This window comes from Bubalus kerabau, chromosome 20 (assembly GCF_029407905.1).
Source record: "Bubalus kerabau isolate K-KA32 ecotype Philippines breed swamp buffalo chromosome 20, PCC_UOA_SB_1v2, whole genome shotgun sequence".
Taxonomy (NCBI): Eukaryota; Metazoa; Chordata; class Mammalia; order Artiodactyla; family Bovidae; genus Bubalus; species Bubalus kerabau.
This window is the reverse complement of record NC_073643.1, coordinates 43,374,835-43,382,093: the sequence shown is the minus strand read 5'-3', so window position 1 is coordinate 43,382,093 and position 7,259 is coordinate 43,374,835. Positions and strand designations below refer to the sequence as shown.

Here is a 7,259-nt window from a genome sequence, read left to right as displayed (position 1 = left end):
GCCTCTGGGGGAGCCCAGCCTGGCAGGACTGTGGACGTCTGGCCCCCACAGCTGGGACGGGCACACTTCTGCTGTTCTAAGCTGCCTGGTTTGGGGTGAATCTGTCACAAGTCACAGGAAACATTCACACCGCACTGCGGATGGCGTCGCGGTCAGAGCAGTCCGTAAGCCAAGAGATTCTCAAGGAGGCTTTTCGTGAAGAAGAAAAATCCTGCCTTTGGTTCCTTGTAGCAGTGCTACTGGTATGTTTTCTTTTCCTCTATAAGCTCTAATCCCCTGTTTTATTAATCTGCCAGAGGAAAGAAAGGGCCTGCTTCTGTCGTCCTTCCTTGAAGAAACTGACTGTCATGGGCAAGGGGCGTGCTTCCTATACCAACACTGAGAACCTTCCCATTCTTTTCCTTGTGTTCCCGCCACTCCAGCGCCCAGACCAAGGAGTCCGATCTGCACATACCATATTGATCAGTGTCCTGAAGCTGATTTTGCCTCCTTAGGCTCTGTCAGCTCTGTCTCTCGGCACCCAAGGCGAGAAGAGAATATAACCAAGGGAAGGGTGTACATTCCTCCTCCTATTTTCTTACTTTCCTCTGCGGAAACTCTCTAAATCTTCTCTCAGCCTTAGCAGACCTTTGGTTTACAGGAAGCACGGCAGGTCTGAGCGATCAATATGCTCATTTGTGAGGTCCCCAAACGTCAGATTTTTCAGTTAGCCAACACGCAAGATAAATATTTTAACTAGCATTTTTATTTCCCATCCAGGCCAAGGGACAAGTTAGAAAAGTTCTATTCTAAGTACGTAGCTGAGGAAGTATGGAAGGGCAAGTGGGTGCTGTGGTCTTGAAGGCAGCCTGTCAGTCATGGTGATTGAAACATAACCCCGTTGGCTTCCACAAGCATAATAAAATGCTTTCCAAAAGGCTGTCGAATTGTAGGATGTAATAAAGTTTGCTTAGCTGCATTTCCAAGGCCGCAGGGCCCTGAAGCATGAGGCCTGTTTCCTTATGCCTGGGGATTTGTTCCCGTTCCTTCCGTGCCTAGAAATGACAGGACATAAAACTAGACATTTAGTGAGAACAAATAGCATTTTTAAAATCATGGCAATAAACACAAGGTAAGTTTGCTCACTGCCGATTTCTCAGATGGCCATTAACATGCTACTTGAAGCCACGCAGATGCAGGTATATGACGGGGTGTGGGCGGACTCCAGCCCTGCTAATGCCATGCTCCCTGGATCCCCACATGCTCTATGCTTTCTGTCCACAACCCAGGCCCCAGGGGTCAGCTGCATAGTCTCTTAATTTGTTTTCTGGACACACATCTTACATAGCAAATGAACTAAATTCAGACCTTGAATTAGGTCAGAAGAGACTCCCAAGCGGAGCCTTTATCACGAGTACCTAGGAAGCTTCTTAAAAACACCGATTTCCCCAGTCTGTCCACATTCTGAATTAGCAGGTGTGGAGAGAAGGCCAAGAATCTGTGCTTGTTAACAAGTTTTCCATATGAGTCTAAGGCATCTGCCCCCGGACTGGGGAATTCTTGAGCTTGTACGTCTGTAGTGTGCGGAATCAGCTTTGCTGCAAGGCGAGTTACCTGAAGGATTTAGGCTGGGCCTAATGCAAATGAGTAATACTTATAAAGAAGGAAAGTTGGAGGAAGCCCTCTCATCTTATTCCTAGGTCACAGAAATGCATTTCACAGCTCTGACACCCTCTTCACCCTGGAGGAGAACTTGTTGGAGCCTCGGCTTCTGGGCCTTAGTTACTGTGATTAGTTACATGGTTATTACATGGAAGGACTGATGTTGAAGCTGAAACTCCAATACTTTGGCCACCTGATGCAAAGAGCTGACTCATTTGAAAAGACCCTGATGCTGGGAAAGATTGAGGGCAGGAGGATAAGGGGACGACAGAGGATGAGATGGTTGGATGGCATCACCAACTCAATGGACATGAGTTTGAGGGAACTCTGGGAGTTGGTGATGGACAGGGAGGCCTGGCATGCTGCGATTCACGGGGTCGCAGAGAGTCAGACACGACTGAGCGACTTAAATGAACATGGGTGTGGTCAGGAGTCAGACTAGCTGGGACTGCTTGCTTGAAGGACATTGGAAAGGGCAGACCATTCCAGGAAACAGAAATTTAAGTAAGAAGGGAAGAAAGAGGAGAATTTTACAGCCTAGATTCCATAGTTTGAGGGAGGCTGAAAGAAAGGGGCTCTTAGGACATGTTGGGGCAGCTACCACAGATGTGATAGATGAAGAGATTTTGAGAAACATTTTTCAGAAGTGCAAAGAGACTTCCCCTTGGGGTTTTCCAGAGACCTGAGTGAAGATTTCCATAGCTTTTCGTTTCCTGTTTGCTATTTATGGCTTTGAGTACAACACGTGGGAGGCCTAGGTGCAAAGGCCCAGCTGCTGGCCAACTCCAGCGTGTAGTTCAAGGATATGCTCAATCAAGTCCCATTCAACCCACCGGAAATGACACACCAGCGCCCACTTCAGCCTCACGGAGTGAGTTGTTAGTGGGTCCAGCGCTATACATTTTCTGCAAGTTCGTGAGAGGGGCAGAGAGCAAAGGGCAGGCAGGGCATTCCTTTGGAATCACATCGGCTCCCTTCTGGGATCCAGAACACAGCAGCACAGTCACTTCCGCTTCGGCCTTCATGTTTTAGCTCAGGGTACACTCACCGCCTCCCCAGGTCCCTATGTCTATGAGTGAGGCGGGTATCCATCCATTTGCACTCTTCCCGACCCCGCAGAAGGGGGCCTGTCTCCCTGTTGTCTGACACTTGGATCCTCCCCAGTGGTTCCCAGCGCTGCCCATCTCGCCGGGACACACGGGTCATCTCCCGGTCATTCATCATCACCCTGGTCCTTGAACAATTACTGACTTAGAGTCAGAGGCACCTGTGCAGGCCTGGAAATGGATGTACCCTTTCTCTTCCTCCGCCTTGCCTGTCCAGGGCAGATTTATGTCCTAGAAGTTTCCCTCGGTTTTATTTTTGGTCTCTGGAACAGCGCGGCCCCGTGTTATTTCCTTCACCCGCCCTTCTCAGCACCAGCCCTGTGACTGCTGCCCCTCCCTGGATGCCCGTGTCCCTTCCCGAACAGGCTTCCTGTCCGTGCACTTCCGACGCCTCCTGCACGTATCCTGTTCACAAACGTGGCGCTCACACAGTCCGCCTGGCCGCTTGAGGCTCTGGCTTCAGCAGCTCCTTGTCTCCTACTCGTCTGGAAGCTCGTGGGGCACAGGGTCCACTTCTCATGCCAGAGACAGCGAGTGAGCAGGCTGAACTTTGAGACGTGGGGCGTGTCATTTCCTGGCTGCGTGTCTCCAGGCAGCATGACGCGTGCGTGGTGGGGTGATGGGGAGGAATGAGGGGGAACACACACAGGTGCTCAGCGCAGCGCTGGCACGTCGGATGGGCCCGCCGCTGTGAGCCTCGGTCGTCCTCACCGCTGTGCATGCTCTGGATGGAGCTGCTGGTCAGGGCCACCAGGCAGCAGGGACCCAGGAAACGCCAAAGCAAGTGGAAGTCAGCGCTCAGATACACAGGGAGAGTCAGCCTCATTGTCGAAGAGGGTGCGTGCGGGCGACGTACTCGACCCGCGCCATCCTCTGGTCGGACCTCACACATCAGCGCCCTTTGTGTCCCCACTTCCCTTTTGATCTCACCTTTAGACGGTGGTGTTTTCGGTGTTTATATGGGCATATCAACAAAGGTGTATACTGAAGCGTGAGGGAGGTTCTCAGGAGGGTGCAGACGTGAATAATGAGATCCTCAGAGTGTTCCCAGCTCCTTTGGGGAACCACCTCACCCAGGGGAGGCAAGACAGCAGGTCATCAGGTGCCAGGTGAGCAGTCCAGAAAACGGGGGCTTCTGGAGTTCCGAGAACAGGAGCCCAGAATGTCTGAAGTTTGACTGATCTTTCCCATGAACACGTGCCTTTCAAATATTTCTGCATTCCTAAGAAGCACAGGGCAGATGAGCTGAGAATGTCCCCTCCCCCACGAGGAGGAGGAAGTGGTGACATCACCAAAGTCAGGGCAGGGCTTGGTTTTGCAAAGCAGGGAGTGACGGCAGAAGGGAGGCCCTGTGGCCCTGGATGGTAGAAAAGATATTTGGGGAGGGGACCTTTGAATTAGGAAGGGAAGTAAACTAGTCTGATGGAGAAAATTTGAGTAAGTTTATATACATATAATTTTATTTATTTATTTATTTTTGGCTTTGCTGGGTCTTCGTTGCTGCAAGGGCTTTTCTTTACTTGTGGTGTGTGGGCTTCTCGTTGCTGTGGCTTCTCTTGCTGTGAAGCACAGGCTTTAGAACACAGGCTCAGTAGCTGTGGTGCATGGGCTTAGTTGCTACATGGCGTGTGAGATCTTCCCAGATAAGGGATCAAAGCCAAGTCTTCTGCACTGGCAGGCGGATTCTTCACCACCGAGCCACCAGGGAAGGCCTCAGTTAGGTTTTGAGTAAGACCTGCTGTGGGCTCTTCACCCATCTCTCCCTGAAAGCTTCAGGAGAGTCTCTAGAATCCATCTGCAGTTTGTTGTCGTGACTGAGTGAGTGCAGGGTGAGTGCAGGGGGTCAAGGGATCCCAGCTGGGGTCTGAATGAATCACTCCCGACTTCCCCTTAATATGTGGGAGTCACCAGGCTCCATAAAGTCTCTTTTCACACACACAAAAAAGGCAGAATCCTTTGTTTTAAACAGATCCAACCTCTGTGTGTGTGTGTTCAAGTCAACCTCGTCTTACTGTGTCAGTAAAGGAGGCTCCTCCCTCTTGACCCCATCCCTCCTGCATCCTAGAAGGCCAAGAGAGACGGGCTTTCTGCTTTGAAACTAAGAGAACAGATCACTATCTCTCTTTCTAAAGAGGAACCTGGATGGGAGCTGCCCCCAGGTGACCTAACTGGTTGTCTTTGTTCGTTGTTCAGTCACTGAGTTGTGTCCTACTCTTTGTGACCCCATGAACTGCAGCAAGGCAGGCCTCCCTGTCCTTCACCATCTCCTAGAGTTTGCTCAAACTCATGTGCACTGAGTCGGTGATGCCATCCAACCATCTCGTCTTCTGTCATCCCCTTCTGCCTTCAGTCTTTCCCAGCATCAGGGTCTTTTCCTGTGAGTTGGCTCTTCACATCAGGTGGCCAAAGTATTGAACCTTCAGCTTCAGTCCTTCCAATGAATATTCAGGGTTGATCTCCTTTAGGATTGACCATTTTGATCTCTGTGCTATCCAAGGGACTCTCAAGAGTCTTCTCCAGCGCCACAGTTTGAAACCATTAATTCTTCAGCGCTCAGCCTTCTTTATGGTCCAACCCTTTTATCCATACATGACTGCTGGAAAAACCATGGTGATTTAGGTTTAGTTGCTAAGTCATGTCCTACTCTTGCAATCCCATGGACTGTAGCCTGCCAGGCTCCTTTGTCCATGGGATTCTCCAGGCGAGAATACTGGAGTGGGTTGCCATTTCAGCTTTGACTATATGGACCTTTTTAGGCAAGATGATGTCTCAGGTTTTAATATGCAGTGTAAGTTTGTCATAGCTTTTCTTCCAAGGAGCAAGAGTCTTTTAATTTCATTCTAATTGGGTAGAGTGTGAAGGGAACATTTGGGACCATAAAAATGCAATCCTCTGTCATCTTTCTTTAGGATACTGTTTCTCCCCTGTGCTGCTCTGTGGGAATGCCCTGGGGAGGTCTAAACACTGCCAGGCCTCCCCTCCACCCTCAGAGACTCTGATCTGTCTAGAGTGTGGCCTAGTTCTCTGGCAGGGAATTACTGGGCATGAAGCCTTCAGGCCAGTTCCAAAGTGTGCTCCCAATAGAATGCTCTGAAAGCCCCAAAGCCATGTAGGTACTGGAAACAAGTTTCAGGAGGCGTCCGTGGCAAATATTCAGCCTCTACTCTGGTTGTCTGTCCTCTGCTTTCTTAGCAGAGCCACATGTGCAGGGCAAGTATTGTCCATCAAAAGTAATGCCTCTTGCCTCAAATAATGAATGAATGAACTCATTTTCCTTCCTTCCCAAAGCTGACGCAGAAATGGTTTTAAAACAAAGACAAATACTGTATATTAACACATGTGTGTGGGATCTAGCAAAAAAGTCCTGATGAGCCTAATTGCAGGGCAGCAGTGGAGAGGCAGACATAGAGGATAGACTTGCAGACACAGTGAGGAAGGAGAGGCTGGGACAAGTGGAGAGAGCAGCGTGGAAGCATTCCTTACCCTGTGTAACACAGATCGCCAGTGGGAATGCTGCTCTGTGACACAGGGAGCTCAACCCAGAGCTCTGTGACTCCCTAGAGGGGTGGGAAATGGGAGGGAGGTTTAAGAGGGAGGGGACAGATATACCTGTGGTGGATTCATGTTGATGTACGGCAGAAACCAGCACGATACTGTAAAGCAAATATCTTGCAATAAAAAACAACAACAACAAAATAACTACACTTCACGCTCAAAACAAAGCCATGAGACACTAACATAAAGTTCCTCTGTAACAGTTGTTATAAAAGTAGCTCTTGGTTTGTAGCAGGCCTGTGTACAGGGCAGACAGGCATGGACAGTCATCCCACTCACACTGAAAACAAGGTGAGCAACTTTCTAAGAGAAGGCACCCCGACCCCTGTTTCTCAGATTTTTTCTTAATAAACTTGGTCTGAGAAATTGGACCACAAGAGCCGCTGATGGCAATCTCTTACAGCGTGTAGGTAAAGAAGAAGCTGGGGGAAAAGGGACAAGGATCAGAGAGCAGCTCTGATTAGTAACCGAGGTGATGCAATTGTCCTTCTGCCTGGAGGCAGGAAGGGGTTACTCCACCCAAGTGCAGGCGCTGGAAACCCAGAGATGTGGGGACAGACTCGAGAGAGCAGGGCGATTCCAGCACGTTTTCTCACTCAAAATTGTCCCTCTGAGGATTAATAACAGCTTCCTACTACTAGAGGGTGTTAATTAACTTTCCTCTAAACAGGGTGCGGGGAGGTCTGTTTCCCAGTCCTGTGTGTTTGTCATCTCGAAGTGGGTACAGAAAGCAGCCCGGGCACCATGTGGCCAGCCCCCTCAGGAGGGGAGGGGCAGACCTCTCTCTGCCCTGCGGCGAGGCCAGGCCCACCCCCAGGCTGAGTGGCCACAGGCTCAGCATTGTCACTTTGCTCTCTGAAGGGATAAGTCAAACGCCAAGGACAGTGAATATGCAAGAAACACGATGCCAGCGCTCGTGGCTGTGAGTGACTCTGCAGCCCCGCACGGCTGGTCACC

The 7,259-nt window shown here is 50.2% G+C and overlaps 1 protein-coding gene across 1 annotated transcript in view; it reads right to left on the bottom strand.

The window, feature by feature from the left end:
• Window positions 1-723: 723 nt before the first annotated feature.
• FHIT (fragile histidine triad diadenosine triphosphatase) overlaps window positions 724-7,259 on the bottom strand; it is a 309,627-nt gene continuing 303,091 nt past the window's right edge. The window contains exon 6 of the mRNA XM_055556940.1: window positions 724-1,034. The gene's annotated coding sequence lies outside the window, so the exon portion shown is untranslated. The remainder of the gene's footprint in view (window positions 1,035-7,259) is intronic.